General features: G+C 39.6%; 1 pseudogene; it reads right to left on the bottom strand.

Moving 5' to 3' along the window:
- Positions 1-4,949: 4,949 nt before the first annotated feature.
- Positions 4,950-8,750, bottom strand: LOC110210519 (meiosis-specific kinetochore protein-like; annotated as a pseudogene).
- Positions 8,751-9,340: the final 590 nt, after the last annotated feature.

The following is a 9,340-nucleotide window of genomic DNA, read 5'->3' on the forward strand; positions in this document are numbered from 1 at the left end:
TCAGATTTGTTGACTGGGCAACCTAGCTGCCTCTGTTGGTTTCTAATTGTTCATTTATACATGCCTTGTTATTTTGACTGGAAGCCAACGGCTTAATGGGAAGTCAGCTAGGCCAGGAGACAGAATACTTGAAGTCTGATTCTGGATCCACATTGCCTTACTCAAGCCCCTTAACCTCTTCTGGAGACTTAGTCACCACAATTGTAAGATAGGGATAAATCCCTTACCAGCCTAAAAGTAGGGAACTGAACCAGATGCTTTTCTAAAAGTCTATCCAGTATCAAAATCTATAATTCTAGATTGTAAATCCCTTGAGCAGAAGGATCATGGGAGCAAGGCTGCCAGGTTGGGCTGAGGATAAGAGCTCTGGGCCTGAGTTAAAATCTGTCCTCTGACTCTTACTAAGGGCAAGTTATATAACCTCTACCTGCCTCAGTTTCCTCAACTGCAAAATGGGCATTATAATAACACTTACCTCTCAGAGTTGTTGTCAGGTTCAAATGAGATCGTATTTGTAAAGAACCTGGCACAGTGCCTGGCACATAGTAGGTGCTTAATACATGACTGTTTCCTTCTTTCACAACAACAAGCATAGCAGTGGCTGTCTTAGGAGTTTAATAAGTATGTGTTGCCTAAAGAATGGGGACCATCTGTGTAGATCAGGACTCCTTTTTAAAATTTTTATTAATTTATTTTGATTTATCAACAATTACTTCCATATGCTTTTGAGTTTTAAATTTTTCTCCCCCTCCCTCCTCACCACCCTCCCCAAGACGGCGTGCAATCTGATATAGGCTATACATATATATTCCTATTAAACAGATTTTCACATTAGTCATGTTGTAAAGAAGAATTAGAACCCATAGAAGGAGCCACAAGAAAGAGGAAACAAAACAAAACAGAAGAAAAAGAAGAGCAAATAGTATGCTTCAATCTGCATTCAAACTCCATAATTCTTTCTCTGGATGTGGATAGCATCTTCCGTCATGAGACTTTTAGAAATGTCTTAGATCCTTGCTGAGAAGGGCTAAGTCTATCAAAACTAGTCATCGCACAATGCGGCTGTTATGTTCTCCTGGTTCTGCTCACTTCACCCAGCTACATCAGGACCTCTTTCTAGTCATGTCACCCCACTCCCACCTTCCTAGGCAGTCTGGTGAAGCCAATGAATCCCAGCCCAGAACCATGTTTTTAAATGCATAAAATAAAATACATAGGATAACAAAGGAAACCAATGATAGTGAAATAAAGATTTAATTTTTTTTTCCCATCCAAGTTCACAAACCCCCTGAAATCTAACTATGGGATTTGGAGGTCCACAGATCCTAGGTTAAGAACCCTGGGGCTAGATAGAATCAGATCCTCAAAGGATCGTAGGACTTAGAGCTTAAAGGGACTTTAGAGAATATCCAGTCTGATCTTTTAATTTTGTACATAATGGAGACATGAACATTTACTGTTGTGGACATTGAGGCAGCAGAATCTGACTGTACTCTTCCTCTCCCTCACTCAGTCTTCTTCCTGTTAACTCAGGAATTTGCAAAGCCTGGCCTGGAAGGGAAGGAAGGAGAGAGGGGAAGAGGAGAGGAAGAGGGACTGGAAAGATCAATGGAAAAGGTTACAAGTGTCTTTTCTCCAGCTTCAAAAAGACCCAGTGGTGGGGGGCAGCTACTGTGGCGCAGCGGATTGAGCACCGGCTCTGAAGTCAGGAGGACCTGAGTTCAAACCAGCTTCAGACACATAACATTCTGTGCATGACTCTGGGCAAGTCACTTAACCCCAATTGCCTCACCAAAAAAAAAAAAAAGACCCAGTGGTAGACAGGTGGATGCTTCATTGAGAAGAGTTTCAGGCCACCTCCTAGGAGTTAGCACAGCTGACCAAGGAACCTGACCAACATGGATGGACTGGTGTTAGCCAGACTGCAGGCGTGTCATCCTGGGCTTATTAGAAGAATTGTAACACAGGCTGAGAAGAGGTGATTGTGACTGTTGTCTACTTGTAAATTATGGTAGGGTCTAGAGCAGAGGTGTCAATCACACAGCCCTGTGAGTGGGGCTTGAACCAGCTTAAAAATATAATTGGGAAATTTTAATAAAATAAAAATACAACATAATTAATATCACATTTTAAAGCTAAGTCAATATGGGCCATAGGGATCCTTCTGTATAGCTTACTGGCCCCTTTTCTATTTGAATTTGACACCATTGATCAGAGATCCTAAGGCCACAAGCCCACAAAACACCAGAGAGTGGCTGTACCAGTTTAGAATATAATTGGGGAATACCTATCGGATTGGCCAACATGACAAAACAGGAAAATGATAAATGTTAGAGAAGATGTGGGAAAACTGGAACACTGATGCATTGTTGGTGGAGTTGTGAAATGATCCAACCATTTTGGAGAGCAATTTGGAACTATGCTGAAAGAACTATAAAAAATGTGCATACCCTTTGACCCAGCAATAGCACTTCTAGGGTTATATCCCAAAGAGATCATACAAACGGGAAAATGAACCACATATACAAAAATATTCATAGCAGCTCTTTTTGTGGTGGCAAAGAATTGGAAATTGAAAGGATGCCCATCAATTGGGGAATGGCTGAGCAAGTTGTGGTATATGAATGTAATGGAATACTATTGTGCTATGAGAAATGATGAACAGGCTGACTTCACAAAAACCTGGAAAGACTTGTATGGTCTGATGCTGAGTGAAGTGAGCAGAACCAAGAGGACTTTGTATACAATAGCAGCCATGTTGTGCGATGACTAATATTGATAAACTTAATCCTTCCCAGCAATACGAGGCTCTAAGACATCTCCAGAAGCCTTGTGATGGAAAATGCTATCCACATCCAAAGAAAGAATTATGGAAGTTGAATTGCTATTTTTTTTCCTCTTCTGTTGAATTTTGTTTCCTCTTTCTGATGGTTCCTCCTATTGGTTTTAATTTTTACTTACTAATGTGAAAATATGTTTAATAGGAATGTAAATGTATAGCCTATATCAGATTGTGCACCATCTTGGGGAGGGTGGTGGGGAGGAAGGGGGAGAAAAATTTTCAACTCAAAAGCATATGAAAGGGGCAGCTAGGTGGCACAGTGGACAGAGCACTGGCCCTGAAGTCAGGAGGACCTGAGTTCAAATCCGGCCTCAGACCAAACACTTGACACTTACTAGCTGTGTGACCCTGGGCAAGTCACTTAACCCCAGTTGCCTAAAAAAAAAAGGCATATGGAAGTGATTATTGATAAATCAAAATAAATTAATAAAAAAATATAATTGGGGAATGTTTTATAAAATAAATAAAAAATACAATACAACATAGATGATGTTAATTTGTGGTTTTCTAAGTTAATATGCTGCCCATAAGGACCAGTTTCTGCTTGAGTTTGACACCACTGACCAGAACACTTTTACTATACAAGGTTCCCTGGCTTTGTTCAGGTCCCAGTTAAAATCTTCCTTCGGCAAAAAGCCTTTCCAGAACTTCCTTAATATTAGATCTTTTCTTCTGTGATTATTTTCAATTTACCCTGTCTAAATCTTTTGGTTTTTTTGGCATGGAGTTGTTTGCATGTTGGTTTCCTCCTTGGATTTAGAGTCCCTGGCATATAGAAGGTGTTTAATGAATGCTTCTTGACTTGATTTGAAGAAATAACAATTAAGAAGAAAGGAAGAAAAAAAAACACTCGAACTCATACCATACTGCTCAGGGAAGGGGTCTGGCATCTCAGTGCCCTGTCAACAGTCAGTTATGAAGCATATATTAAGTGAATTATGTGCCAGGCAGGGTGCTGAGTAAATGATGAAGACTAAAAGGAACACAAAAACATAGTTCCTGACCTCAACGAGCTTATGTTTTAACAGAAAGATATCTATCACACAAATGCTTATGTGTGCATATATCTATGTAATATATATGATATATACAGCGTAAACGGGAAGTAATCTCTAATGGAAGGCACTAGGGTGGGGATGTGAGAGGAGAGATGAGCAAAAGCATTCTTCAGAAGATGGGATTTGAGCTGTCTTGAAGGAAGCCAGGGAAGCCAAGAGGCTGAAGTGGAGATGGAGAACATTCTATGCATAAGGGACAGCCAGCAATTTATATGGGAACTAAGGGAATTGTGGGAAACCATTTAATTATGGGAGAATTATTTAATCACAGAGGTGGGGGAGAGGAGGAGACAGCAATCATTCTTTTTTTTTTTTAACCTTTTGCCCCAGTCATCTCCTGTTCAATATTGGGATTCACTTTATTTTGGGACCTTTATCTACACAGAACACTCACAACAATGCTAACTGCTATTTCCTTTTTTTTTATTTTATGTATTTCCACGTTGGTTGATTGTTATCCTTCGTTCTCGAAGAGAACCAAAATGAGTCAAAGTATAGTGTATCTGGCTGTGGCTGATCAGAACAATACGAGCTCGGAATGCTCTACCACAGGTCGGGCACACATAGCCCACGTGAACATTCGGGGGATTCTCTAATTTTGTGCATCTCTCTACTTCAATTCCGCTTTGCTCATGGAGCACAGCCTCTTCTCTGATGAGGGCACACCATGCTGGACAGTCCTATGCCAGGGTCTCCCATGTCACACAATCAATTCCAAAGTTCTTAAGAGAGACCTTGATAGTGTCCTTGTATCACTTTTTCTGACCACCATGTGAGTGCTTGCCCTGTGGGAGTTCTCCATAAAATGGTCTTTTTAACAAGCCTTACGTTTGGCATTCAAACAATGTGGCCAGCCCATCTGAGCTGTGTTCTCTGCAGTAGAGTTTGAATGCTTGGCAGTTTAGTTCGAGAAAGGACCTCAGTGTCTGGTATCTTATCCTATCAGGTGATCTTCAGAATCTTTCTAAGACAATTCAAATGGAAGCAATTCAGTTTCCTAGCATAGTTCTGGTATACTGTCCAGGTTTCACAGGTATATAACAATGAAGTCAGCAGCGGACCTTCACACCCTGGTAAACCATTTCGGCAGACTGGCTAAACCACGTTAAGGGTAACTGAAGGGTCTCAAACTGGTCAATGAGTTAGGGAGGGGACCACCCCAAGTTTGTGAAGACTTCCCCTGGTGTAATGGGTGGATGAGAATAATTTGCTCCCTTGGCCATGAAGGCAGCTGAAGTAGGTGCTATGGAGTGCTTAGAGTTTGGTTAGACATTGAAGACACCAAGGTCATTCCCTGAATCTCGAGCCATCACCAGTCATCTTTTCTTTCTCATGGTTTTTCCCTTTTGTTCTGATTCTTCTTTCACAACATGACTAATGTGGAAATATATTTAATATGATTGTAGTGTATAGCCTACATCAGATTGCATGCTGTCTTGGGGTGGAGGAAAATTTTAAACTCAAAATCTTATAAAAGTAAATGTTGAAAACAAAAAATTAATTACTTTTTTTAAAAAGAGAGAGAGAAGGTGCCCTAAAAATTGTCTGCTTATCCAATCCTGGCTTACTTACCTTGGCAGGAAGGGATCCCACCCTGTGGTCAAAACACAAAAATAAGTGTACAAAAACTTCTGCAAAGATTCCGTTCATCATTGGTACATGGAATGTGAGCATACTTATAGACAACACAAAATCTATGCGAGAGACCTCAGCAGGTATCACATCCAAATAGCATCCCTGAGTGAAACAAGGCTGGCAAATGAAGGCCAGCTTATTGAAGTTGGAGTGGGATATGTGATTTCCACCCCACTTATTAGTATTTTATTTTTTCTGATTACATGTAAAGATAATTTTCTTCAACATTCACTTTAATAAGATTTTGAGTTCCAAATTTTTTTCTCCCTCCTCTCCCTCCCCACCTCCTTCTCCAAGATGGCTTGCAATCTGATATAGGTTGTACATGTACAATCATATTAAACATATTTCCACATTATTCATGTTGTGAAAGAAGAATCAGAACAAAAGGGAAAGACCATGAGAAAGAAAAAACAAGAAAGAAAAGAGAAAATAGTATGCTTCAATCTGTATTCAGACTCCATAGTTCTTTCTCTGGATGTGGATAGCATTTTCTTTCTTTCTTTTTTTTTTTAAAGCTACTTAATATATTTATTAAGCAGACACCAAAAACAAAGGACCTTACATAACTACCCAGTGCCTACTCCATAAGCAAACATCTTTTGGTTTGGTGCACACTGATATCACCTTCCAATTTCAGCTACACATAAATTCAGTTTTCCTTTTCAAAGCAAATGGCATCCTGTAACAGCATGGTAAAGAGAAGAAGCTTATTTAACAGACCAAAAGGAAAAGGTGAAAACTTTTTAACAGATCATCTGAATCTGGAAAGAAATATATCTAGCATAGCCACAGAGGTACTTCTCGTTGAGAATCTAGACCAGGATCACTGCCACTCATTTCAGTCAGGTAAATTCAGGCTTCTCTTCATATGCTAATCTTGAATGGCAATGATAAGCTGTCATCATACTCACCTGTCATTATGATATCTTTAGGCACTCTTTTGGGAGGGCAACGTGGCATCTTCATGTGTTTCATTCTTGGTGATGTTTTAACAATACAGCATACTTCAGATGTAGTACGTGAAACCTTGGCAGTGACAGCTCTCTCTACTTGAGCCCTTGATTCCATCACCTCTTCTCTCCATTGGTTGCTTGTCCCTTCAATTGTATCCACGCTCCCCTTAGTTTTTAATTTTTCTTTATCCACTTGCTTCTTGACCATATCTTTACACATTCTTTAGGTGGGCTACATGACATCTCTGTGTATCTAATTTGTGGTGATGTTCTGACAACACAGCACATTTCTGATATGAGACATGGAGCCTCAAACTTGCCTGTCTCTGTTGATGGAAAGCTTCCCAGTGATCCCATATTTTTCTCACCAATGGTGAAAGAGGAGTTTGTTTGCTCCTCTCTCCACTGCGTGTTTATGTTTTCAATAGTGTTCATTCTCCCCCTAGTTTTTAATCTCTCCTTGTCCACTGGCTCATTTATCACACCTTTAGACGCTCCTTTAGGATAGCAATGAAACATCTCTGTGCATCTATTTCTTGGTGATGATTTAATAATGCAGCATATTTCAGATGCAGTGCATTGAGCCTCCCAAGAATCTTTTTCTTCTTCTGAACTTGACGCAGCAACAATTTCATCTGAATATATATAATTACTTGTATTTGGATTTAATTCCCCTTCTGAAGATAATTTTTGTACTGGGGACAAATTAATCTCAAACTTGCCTGTCTCTGATGATGGAGAGCTTGTCAGAAATCCTCTATTTTTCTTACCAAGGGAGAGAGAGGAATTTGTTTTGCTTGGTCTTGACATCTGGAGTTTTTTCTGTTTCAGGCAAAATTTTACAAGTGGAATTATCTAAAATTGCTGAAAGATTTGAAAATTGCTGCATGTTCTCTATAGCCGCTACTCTGCTGGTATCCAGAAAAGCAGAAGTCTTGAATTTGAGATAGTCTTCAGTAGTGGAATTATTAATATCTAAAAACTCTTCTCCCTTGAATACTTCAGGTGATGGAAAACTACTTAAACTATCTTCAAAGCTGGTGGTTTCTATATAAAAATTCATATCAGAAAATTTCAAAAGAGAAAAAGAAATCTCACTTGATGAAGTTATTCCTGAACTTATTTGAGTGTTCTTTGTATTACTTTCACCTTAGAGATCGTCATCAGTCATTGATTCCTTCGGTGTAAGAGTGTTCATGTTCTTGGAGGCCTCATTAGTGTGACTTTTTTGTAGGTTTTTTTGGTGTGCAACATTCAACTGCATGCTGTTTTTTGTAGTAGGGCTGTCATGTAACTGTGTTGCTTCAACATTCTCCTTCAACAACGGTAAGATTTTCATTTGAAGTTTTCCTTTTGATCCTTGTTATCTTGGGGTCTACTCGTGGATAGCATTTTCCATCGAGTTTTTTAGAACTATCTGAGATCTTTGTATTGCTGAGAAGAGCTGAGTCTATCAAAGTTGGTCATTGCACAACATGGCTGTTACTGTGTACAACGTTCTCCTGTTTCTGCTCACTTCATTTCATGTAAGACTTTCTAGGTTTTTCTAAAATCTGCCTGCTCATCATTTCTTATAGCACAATGGTATTTATTCCATAACATTTATATACCATAACTCGTTCAGCCGTTTCCCCATTGATGGATGCAAGATATTTGGAGACACCGTGTTTCCCAGGGCTAAGGCCCAGTAAGCAGGCTGCACCTGAGCTTGATATAACACCAATCCTTTGTGCTCATGATGATCTCACCCTCTCACAAAATGTATTGCTTTGACCAGTACCAGGTGTTGACTGAGGGATTTATAATTTTCATATCAATCAATATCTGTTTAGATTTGTTGGAGCTCCCCTTTATTTCCCAGGGATCTGGGAGCCAGGAACAGCTGATGTGACGTAATCTAAAGTCATTCATCACATCTCCTGACGTGCCTACAATTCCTGAATTCCTGTGCTTGTATAACTGCCAAGTGAATCAAACCAGGTACTGCACGTCTGTTCCTGCCGCAGTAACCCTGGTTCTGTACCCTGCTAAATGATCACAAGGCTCAAAGACCCTTAAGACTTGAGACAATCAATCTAAGAACCGTTCCCACAGGACCCAGTAATGCTCGCATTGTCCATGCATGAGCCTGCCGTGGGAACTGCTACTCCAGACCTAAGAATGATTGTGTTGTGGTCCAGCCCCCTTGTGGCTTTTTATGTATATAAGCACTGCCTTTGTCCCAATGTGTTAAGTCCTCTTACTTAGGGGGGCTTCCATTGCAAGCATTTTCCTCACTCTGAAGTTAAACAGCTACTTGATTCCTGACACACCTACTTCTAGCCTGTTTTGTCTGGCTCCAGCCATTCACAGGTTAGAGGCCAGTTCCGGTCCTATTAACATGGGCATACCCTCAGTTTCCAATTCACTGCCATCACAAAAAGAGCTGCTATAAATATTTTTGTACATGTAGGTCCTTTCCCCCTTTTTTATGATCTTTTTGGAACATAGACCTAGTTAACTGCTATTTCCTAATGAAAACATTTATCTAAACCCCCCACTCCTTCATGGAGGTGTGAGGTCCAAAGGTATTACATATATTTTTAGATTTTTTTCAACGTATTGATCAATTGTGCTGATATTTTTTCCTCTCCTATTTTTTTCTTTAATTGTTATATGAGATGGTTCTCTGGGTGGGGCAGGGATACAGGGGAAGACTATACTAATGTAAAAAAAAAGACATCAATAAAAACATTTATAAAAATAAAATTTAAATTTAAAAATATTTAAAAGAAAACAGCTATTCAAAGTATTGTGGTACTTGAAAGAAAAACTCCAAGACACAGTTGCTCATCAAAAGATCTTTTACT

This window comes from Phascolarctos cinereus, unplaced genomic scaffold (genome assembly GCF_003287225.1).
Source record: "Phascolarctos cinereus isolate Bilbo 61053 unplaced genomic scaffold, phaCin_HiC Scaffold_2;HRSCAF=192, whole genome shotgun sequence".
NCBI classification, from domain to species: Eukaryota; Metazoa; Chordata; class Mammalia; order Diprotodontia; family Phascolarctidae; genus Phascolarctos; species Phascolarctos cinereus.